General features: G+C 40.5%; 1 protein-coding gene across 1 annotated transcript in view; it reads left to right on the top strand.

Moving 5' to 3' along the window:
* Positions 1-8,533, top strand: part of COG7 (component of oligomeric golgi complex 7) — a 90,873-nt gene that overhangs the window by 74,325 nt on the left and 8,015 nt on the right. The window lies entirely within an intron of this gene.

Here is an 8,533-nt window from a genome sequence, read left to right as displayed (position 1 = left end):
CCACCAAGGGACTTCTGCAGGACGGAGTGTGTAAGGGAAGGCTCGCTGTGCAGGGTGTCTCTGGGTGAACCCCCCCAGTGCCCTCAGTGGGAAGGTGGTGGCAGGTGGGCCTGGGCTCGTAGGCATTCACTGATGACAGAAGGGAGCTCGCAGGGTGGGGGGGTTCGCTAGGTGCGCTCTCTCTGCTCCCCCTCTCTGTGGGCCACGTGCGGAGTAAAGTGGACCCTTGTAGGTACAGTTCTTGTCAGAACAAAAATAAACTCTTCAGCACAGAGGTTTGCATTTCCTGTCCGATTGCCTCTGACTACAGCAAGCTCCCAACTCCCCAAGGCTCCTGGGTCTATAAACTGACAAGGTAAAAACACAACACATGAACACGTTTCCTTTTCCTCATTCTCTTGGCCTGACAGATTTGAACAGGGGCCACGTACTCTCTGATCAAAAATCATCTTCTCTCTAAATTGGGCACGATAGGCCTCCCTCTTTAAGGCTGAACAGACAGGAAAAAAGAATCACTTGGTGTATAAAGGATTCAGCAGCTCAAGAGAAGGCACCACGCTGAAAATAAAATCACATTGAAAGATTATAAATTAAGGGTTGCTAAAAGGGATCTCATGTAAATGCAGATAAAAAAAAGATGACTGCATCACTGTTAGAAGTTGAATCAAATCAGAAGATAATAAATAGGACTAAATGATTCTTTGTGTGGGTAACAGGTAGATTTCATAGTGAACCCGTAGTAGCCAGTACCCTGGTGTGTCCAGTAGCGCAGCACCAATGTATGTAAAGAAGAAGCTGACAGACATGTAATGGCAAAACCACATGAGTACTGAGGAAACCTCGTACCTCTCATTTAGGCTTTCACAGGAAGATTAATGAGAAAAGAGAAATTGTTCCGTATAATCAGTGCATTTGACTGAATCAATACATCAAGCTTTTTATCCCACAGAGAATTAGGATTGTTCTCAAATTTCCACAAACTGTTTGTAAAAGTAATACAAATAAAATCTATAAGTTTCATAAGATTATAAATGTTGACGATACTTATATAATTTTTTGGCTGCAACACCTGACATGTGAGATCTTAGTCTCCTGACCACGGATTGAACCCAGGCTCCCTGCAGCGGAAGCGTGGAGTCTTAACCATTGGACCACCATGGAAGTCCCTGATACTCATATAGTTTTTGGAAAAAAGAATAATTCTGTTTAAAATTCAGATTTAAAATGTGAAACCTGCTAAGCTTATCTATGAGTGAGAATTAATTAATCTTAGGGATAAGGAAGAGAAGACTTTGAAATGAAAAAAATTGTAAAAAATATAAATGGTAAGCTGGAAAAAATAGCAACATATATGATAGATGATGGTTATATCCTCATTTTATAAAAGTTCTTGTGAATCAGTAAGAAAAAAGTGAACACCCACAGAAAAATAAGTAAATAACCTGAAGGCATTCCATAAGCTAAAACATATAAAGAAATGTTTAACCTCAGTAATTCTCAAAGAGCTGCAAATGAAAGTAACATGGTTCATTTTTTATAACCAATTTTTTATAATCAAATTGACTGCATTTACATCCATTTGGTTTAAGTGTTTATTTAATATTTGGCAAGGTGGAGGAAAACAGTTTAAATTGTACAGTTTGAATTCCTGAAGGACTATTTGACATAAGATCAAAGGCCTTAGAAATGTGTATACCTTTTAGATCAGGAATTCTGCTATTAAGTGTGCTAATAAAATAATCACGAGTATAACTCTATGAATGTATGTCCCACCATTGTTTATAAAAGCAAAGCATCAGAAAGAAAAATAAATGTGAAACTAGAAATTTTGATTAGAAATTTTTGGTATATCCATATAACTAAATGCTGTACAAAAATTAACTCATTCAGTTCAGTTCAGTCTCTCAATCATGTCTGACTCTTTGCGGCCCCATGGACTGCAGCTTGCCAGGCTTCCCTGTCCATCACCAACTCCCTCAGCTTGCTCAAACTCACATCCATTGAGTCGGTGACACCATCCAAACATCTCATCCTCTGTCGTCCCCTTCTCCTCCTGCCTTCCATCTTTCCCAGCATCAGGGTCTTTTCCAAGGAGTCAGTTCTTCACATCAGGTGGCCAAAGTATTGAAGCTTCAGCCTCAGCATCAGTCCTTCCAATGAATATTCAGGACTGATTTCCTTTAGGATTGACTGATCTCCTTGGAGTCCAAGAGAGTCTCAAGAGTCTTCTCCAACACCACAGTTCAAAAGCATCAGTTCTTCAGCGCTCAGCTTTCTTTATGATCCAATGCTCACATCCATACATGACTACTGGAAAAACCATGGCTTGGACCATATGGACCTTTGTTGGCAAAATAATGTCTTTGCTTTTTGATATGCTATCTAGGTTTGTCATAGCCTTTCTTCCAAGGAGCAAGTGTCTTTTAATTTCATGGCTGCAGTCACCATCTGCAATGGTTTTGGAGCCCCCCAAAAATAATCTGTCACTGTTTCCATTGTTTCCCCATCTATTTACCATGAGGTGATGGGACCAGATGCCATGATGTTAGTTTTCTGAATGTTGAGTTTTAAGCCAGCTTTTTTGCTCTCCTCTTTCACTTTCATCAAGAGGGTCTTCAGTTCCTCTTCTCTTTCTGCCATAAGGATGGTGTCATCTGCATATCTGAGGTTATTGATATTTCTCCCAGCGGTCTTGATTCCACGTTGTGCTTCATCCAGCCCGGCATTTAGCATGATATACTCTGCATATAAGTTAAATAAACAGGGTGACAGTATACAGCCTTGACATACTCCTTTCCCAATTTGGAACCAGTCAGTTGTTCCATGTCCAGTTCTAACTGTTGCTTCTTGACCTGCATACAAATTTCTCAGGAGGCAGGTCAGGTGGTCTGGTATTCCCATCTCTTTCAGAATTTTCCAGACTTTGTTGTGATTCACACAAAGGCTTTGGCATAGTCAATAAAGCAGAAGTAGATGTTTTTCTGGAACTCTTGCTTTTTCAGGGATCCAGCGGATATTGGGAATTTGATTTCTGGTTCCTCTGCCTTTTCTAAATCCAGCTTGAACATCTGGAAGTTCTCGGTTCACATACTGCTGAAGCCTCACTTGGAGAATTTTCTATTTTCTAGAAAATAGAAAATTTCTAATTTTCATAACTTTGCTAATCTGTGAGATGAGTGCAATTGTGCGGTAGTTTGAACAGTCTTTGACATTGCCTTTCTTTGGGACTGGAATGAAAACTGACCTTTTCCAGTCCTGTGGCTGCTGCTGAGTTTTCCAAGTCTGCTGGCATATTGAGTGCAGCACTTCAAAGTGTCATCTTTTAGGATTTGAAATAGCTCAGCTGGAATTCTGTCTCCTCTACTAGCTTTGTTTGTAGTGATGCTTCCTAAGGCCCACTTAACTTTGCATTCCAGGATGTCTGGCTCTAGGTGAGTGATCACACCATCATGGTTATCTGAGTCATGAAGATCTTTTTTGTGTAGTTCTTCTGTGTATTCTTGCCACCTCTTCTTAATATCTTCTGCATCTGTTAGGTCCCTACACTTTGTCATTTATTGTGCCCATCTTTGCATGAAAAGTTCCCTTGGTATCTCTAATTTTCTTGAGGAGATCTCTAGTCTTTCCCATTCTATTGTCTTCCTCTGTTTCTTTGCACTGATCACTGAGGAAGGCTTTCTTATCTCTCCTTGCTGTTCTTTGGAACTCTGCATTCAGATGGGTATATCTTTGCTTTTCTACTTTGCCTTTCACTTCTCTTCTTTTCTCAGCTATTTGTAAGGCCTCCTCAGACAACCATTTTGCCTTTTTGCATTTCTTTTTCTTGGGGATGTTCTTGATCACTGCCTCCTGTATAAGGTCATGAATCTCTGTTCATAGTTCCTCAGGCACTCTTATCAGATCCCTTGAATCTATTTGTCACTTCCGCTGTATAATCATAAGGGATTTGATTTATGTCATACCTGAATAGTCTAGTGGTTTTCCCTACTTTCTTCAATTTAAGTCTGAATTTGGCAATAAGGAGTTCATGATCTGAGCCACAGTCAACTCCTGGTCTTGTTTTTGCTGACTGTATAGAGCTTCTCCAGCTTTGGCTGCAAAGAATATAATCAGTCTGATTTCGGTGTCGGCCATCTGGTGATGTCCACGTGTAGAGTCATCTCTTGTGTTGCTGGAAAAGGATGTTTGCTATGACCAATTTGTTCTCTTGGCAAAACTCTGTTAGCCTTTGCCCTGCTTCATTTTGTACTCCAAGGCCAAACTTGGCTGGTACTCCAGGTATCTCTTGACTTCCTTCTTTTACATTCCAGTCCCCTGTGATGAAAAGGACATCTTTTTTTGGTGTTAGTTCTAGAATGTTGTGTAGGTCATCATAAAACCATTCAACTTCAGCTTCTTCGGCATTAGTGGTTGGGGCATAGACTTGGATTACTGTGACATTGAATGGTTTGCTTGGAAATGAACAGAGATCATTCTGTCATTTTTGAGATTACAAAAATATTTAATGCAGTATACAGTATGAGTCCGTTTGAAAAAAAGCTTCTATGTATATAAGTGGAAGAAGAAAAGACTAGGGGACTTCCCTGGCTATCCAGTGGTTAGGACTCTGCACTTTCACTGCCAAGGGTATTGGTTCGATCCCTGGTCGGGGAACTAAGGTCTGTTAAGCTCTGTGGTGAGGCCAGAAAGAAAAGACTGGAGAACGCTCACCACCACTATCAGTCGATGTATCCACTTTGAAAACAGTTTGGCATTTTCTAATAAGAGGGACAGTGTGCATACCCTCAGCCTATCAGGTTACTCCAAGATGTACATCCTAGAACCTCTTCAATAGGTGCCTCCATATGTATCTGTAAGGATATTTGTGGTGACTTGATAATAGCCACAGACCAGAAGCCACAAACCGAATATCCATCAGCGGTCAGTGGGTGCTTACATTATGGTGTAGTCAACCAGTCCCTTCTGAAGGAGATCAGCCCTGGGATTTCTTTGGAAGGAATGATGCTAAAGCTGAAACTCCAGTACTCTGGCCACCTCATGCGAAGAGTTGACTCATTGGAAAAGACTCTGATGCTGGGAGGGATTGGGGGCAGGAGGAGAAGGGGATGACAGAGGATGAGATGGCTGGATGGCATCACTGACTCAATGGACGTGAGTCTCAGTGAACTCCGGGAGTTGGATATGGACAGGGAGGCCTGGTGTGCTGCGATTCATGGGGTCACGAAGAGTCGGACATGACTAAGCGACTGATCTGATCTGATCTGATGGGATGAAATAGTATGCAGTATTAAAGGTGAACAAGCTACAGCAATACATAATGACATGAATGATTCTGACAAACATATTATCGAGCAAAAGAAGTAAGACAGAATGTGAACAGCCAAAGCTCGAAGGCTTGCTGGGGGATACAGAGCATGGTACCTGGGATCCTGCTATGTGTGACTGGAGAGGCATGTGGGAGATTTCAGGTCCTGGCAGTGGCCTTTGTCTTGAGCATAGAAGTGGTTGCATTGGCATTGGCTTTATGGTTCTTCTTTAAGACATGTAATTTTTTTTATATATGTTCTACCACGTGTATGATATATCTCATGACTTGTACAAGAAGAAAACCAAAGATTAGACCCTAGGAGTATAAATTGATAAAGGTTGTCTGGAGGGTGATTTCCATCAACAGCTAAAGGACACCCATCCTTTTTGATCCAACAGCTCTTCTTCTGCATGCCCATCCTAGAGGAATCTATGTATATGTGCCCACAGAGGTGCTTATGAGGCAGTTCATTGCACAAAATTACAAAACCCAAGTGTCTATTACTCAGGGAGTAGATAAATATATTGTGATGTATCCATAATGTTGAAAAATTCTTTTTGATTATCTTTATGGGAGGTAGAACTATTTGTACCTAGAGATAAGGTCTTCAAAAATACGGATTTTATATATTGTTAAGACAGAAAAGATCTGTTATTGTTAAGACAAAAAAGCAGATACAGAATAATTCATGCAGTATTATTTCTGTTTGAAAATACCCCCACCTTGTCTATTTCTACATGCATGTTTGCATGTAAAAGTATTGAATATAGATCCGGCAGAATATGAACCAAACTCTCTTCCATTGTGGTTTGATGAATTTCTTTAGTATTATGTTTCGATTCCTTTCTAATTATCTTTTGTGTATCTACTGTAGGTTTTTGCTTTGTGGTTGCCATGAGGTTCACATATAATATATATATACACACACACATACTTCAGTATATTTTAAATTGATAGAAACTTACACTTGAATGCATTTTTAAAAACTCTACATTTTTACCTCCCCCATCACATTAACTTTTTTATGTCATATATCTTTTTGAGTATCCCTTGACTAATTTTTTTAGTTAATTTTACCTCTTTTGTGTTTGAACTTTCATACTAGCATATTCTGCCTTAACTATATATTCACCTTTTACCAGAGAGATTTTTATTTTCATGTTTTCTTGTTATTAGTTAGCGCCTTTTCTTTTCAGCTTAAAGAAGACCCTTCAATATTTCTTACAAGGCTGGTTTAGTAGTGGTAAACTCCTTTAACTGTTACTTATCTTGAAAACTCTCTCTCTCAGTTCTGAATGATAACCTGAGTGATAGACTGTTCTTGGTTGGAAGTTTTTTCCTTTCAGCACTTTGAGTATAACATGCCAGTCCCTCTGACTTGAAGAGTTTCTGTTGAAGTATCAGCTGATAAAAAAAATTAGCTGATAATCTTATGGGGTTTCCTTGCATATCGCAAGGTTTTGTGTTTTCTTCCCCCCATTGCATTTAAGATTCTCTTTAACTTTTGACATTTCACTTATAAAGGCTGTTGGTGTGGTTCTCTTTGGGTTCATCTTATTTGGAACTCTGTGTCCTGGATCTTGATTTCTGTTTCCTTCCTCAGGTTAGGGAAGTTTTCAGCCATTAGTTCTTCAAATAAATTTTCTGCTTGTTTCTCTCTTCTCCTTCTGGGACCCCTATAATGCAAACGTTATTCTACTCGATGTTGTCCAATAAGTCTCTTAAGTTATCCTCACTTTTTAAAATTCTTTCTTTTTGCTGATCTGTTTGCATGAGTTCCACTGCTCTGTCTTCCAGGTCAGTGAATCGTTCTTCCGGTTCATCTAATCTGCTGTTGAATCCCACTAACGTATTTTTCAGTTCATATTCTTGAGCTCTATTATTTCCGTTTGGTACTTTCTTGTATTTTCTCTCTTTTTGTTGATGTCCTCACTGTTCATCCATTCTTTGCCCAAGCTGGGTGACCATCTTTATGACCGTGAGTTTGAACTCTTTTTCAGGTAGATGACTTATGTCTGTTTCATTAAGGCATTTTTCTCAGGTTCAGTCTCTTTCTTTCATTTGGAAACTATTCCTCTGTTCCCTCATTTTGCTTGACTCTCTGCGTTGGCCTCCGTGTAACAAGCGAAAGAGCCCCCTCTCCCAGGCTTGAAGGAATGGCTTTGTGTAGGAAATGAACCTTATCACTCAGCTTCACCCTAGCTCTCGGTTGTCTCTTATACCTTTGTGGCTGTCCAGGAAGCCTGGTTTGTTTCTTGATGGGTCCCGGGATGTGCCAAGACCTGTCTGTTCCTAAGGGGGTGATTACATTGAGCGCCCAGATTCAGGCTGATTGGAAGCCAGATCCGCAGGTAACAGCTTTTAAAGTATGCAGGGGCTGCAGTCATGGACCCTGCTGCCTTCCAGACTGGAAGATCTGGTCTGGAGGTGTCTCGTGGGCGACAGCTGCAAGAATGGGGACTTAGAGGAGTGTGGAAGCTCCTTGCTGGGAGGCACCATTGAGCAGGGGTGAAGCCAAGGGAGGGGGCACGAGTTATGTCTCCCTGCCTGCCTTCCCAGAGGGCACCTCTGTAGCCCGGGTGGCAAACCTGAGGCCAGTCCTGCAGGTTGAAGCTTCGGGACAATTAAATGGGCCTTTTTCACATGCAGACCGGTTGTGTTACCGTCTCCTGTCTGGTGTCCTGGGTGTGGTATCCTGCCCAGAATACCACAGCATTTTCTGATAGAAAAATGTTCAGCATTTTCCAAGGAAAAAACTCAGTGTTTTCTGACAGAAAAAAGGTTTTTTGTCATAATGCGTCAGAGTCTACGCCTTAGAGTTGATGTGTTTTGTATTGGTGTCACAGCATAAAAGCATATTACAAGGCTTAAGGATTCAAGGTCTCTTTGTAGAGTTATCACTGCTCTACACTGAATGAAAGCCACCGTGCTTGTGTTTGATTGGACATCCCTTTGGTGTCTGTTGTTTGGAAGTCAGTGATACTTGCCACTGAAATTCACATCCATAGATTTATTATATACTTCCACGGAACTTTGTTTTTAAGTGACACTATGCATACAGACTTCATTTCTATGTCTATCAAGAAATGTACTTAATTCTCCGTGTTATCCTTGACTCTTTAAGGGCTGTGCTATAATGAGAATATGTTCTATCTTACTGTTAAACTCTAATTACATATACTAAGACCGTCCTTTGGATCCTATAAATGTGAGTTTTGATGTAAT

Source organism: Bison bison, unplaced genomic scaffold (assembly GCF_000754665.1).
Source record: "Bison bison bison isolate TAMUID 2011002044 unplaced genomic scaffold, Bison_UMD1.0 scf7180017864072, whole genome shotgun sequence".
NCBI lineage: Eukaryota > Metazoa > Chordata > Mammalia > Artiodactyla > Bovidae > Bison > Bison bison.
Note: the sequence above shows the minus strand (reverse complement) of the source record. Positions and strands in the feature narration are given on the sequence as shown.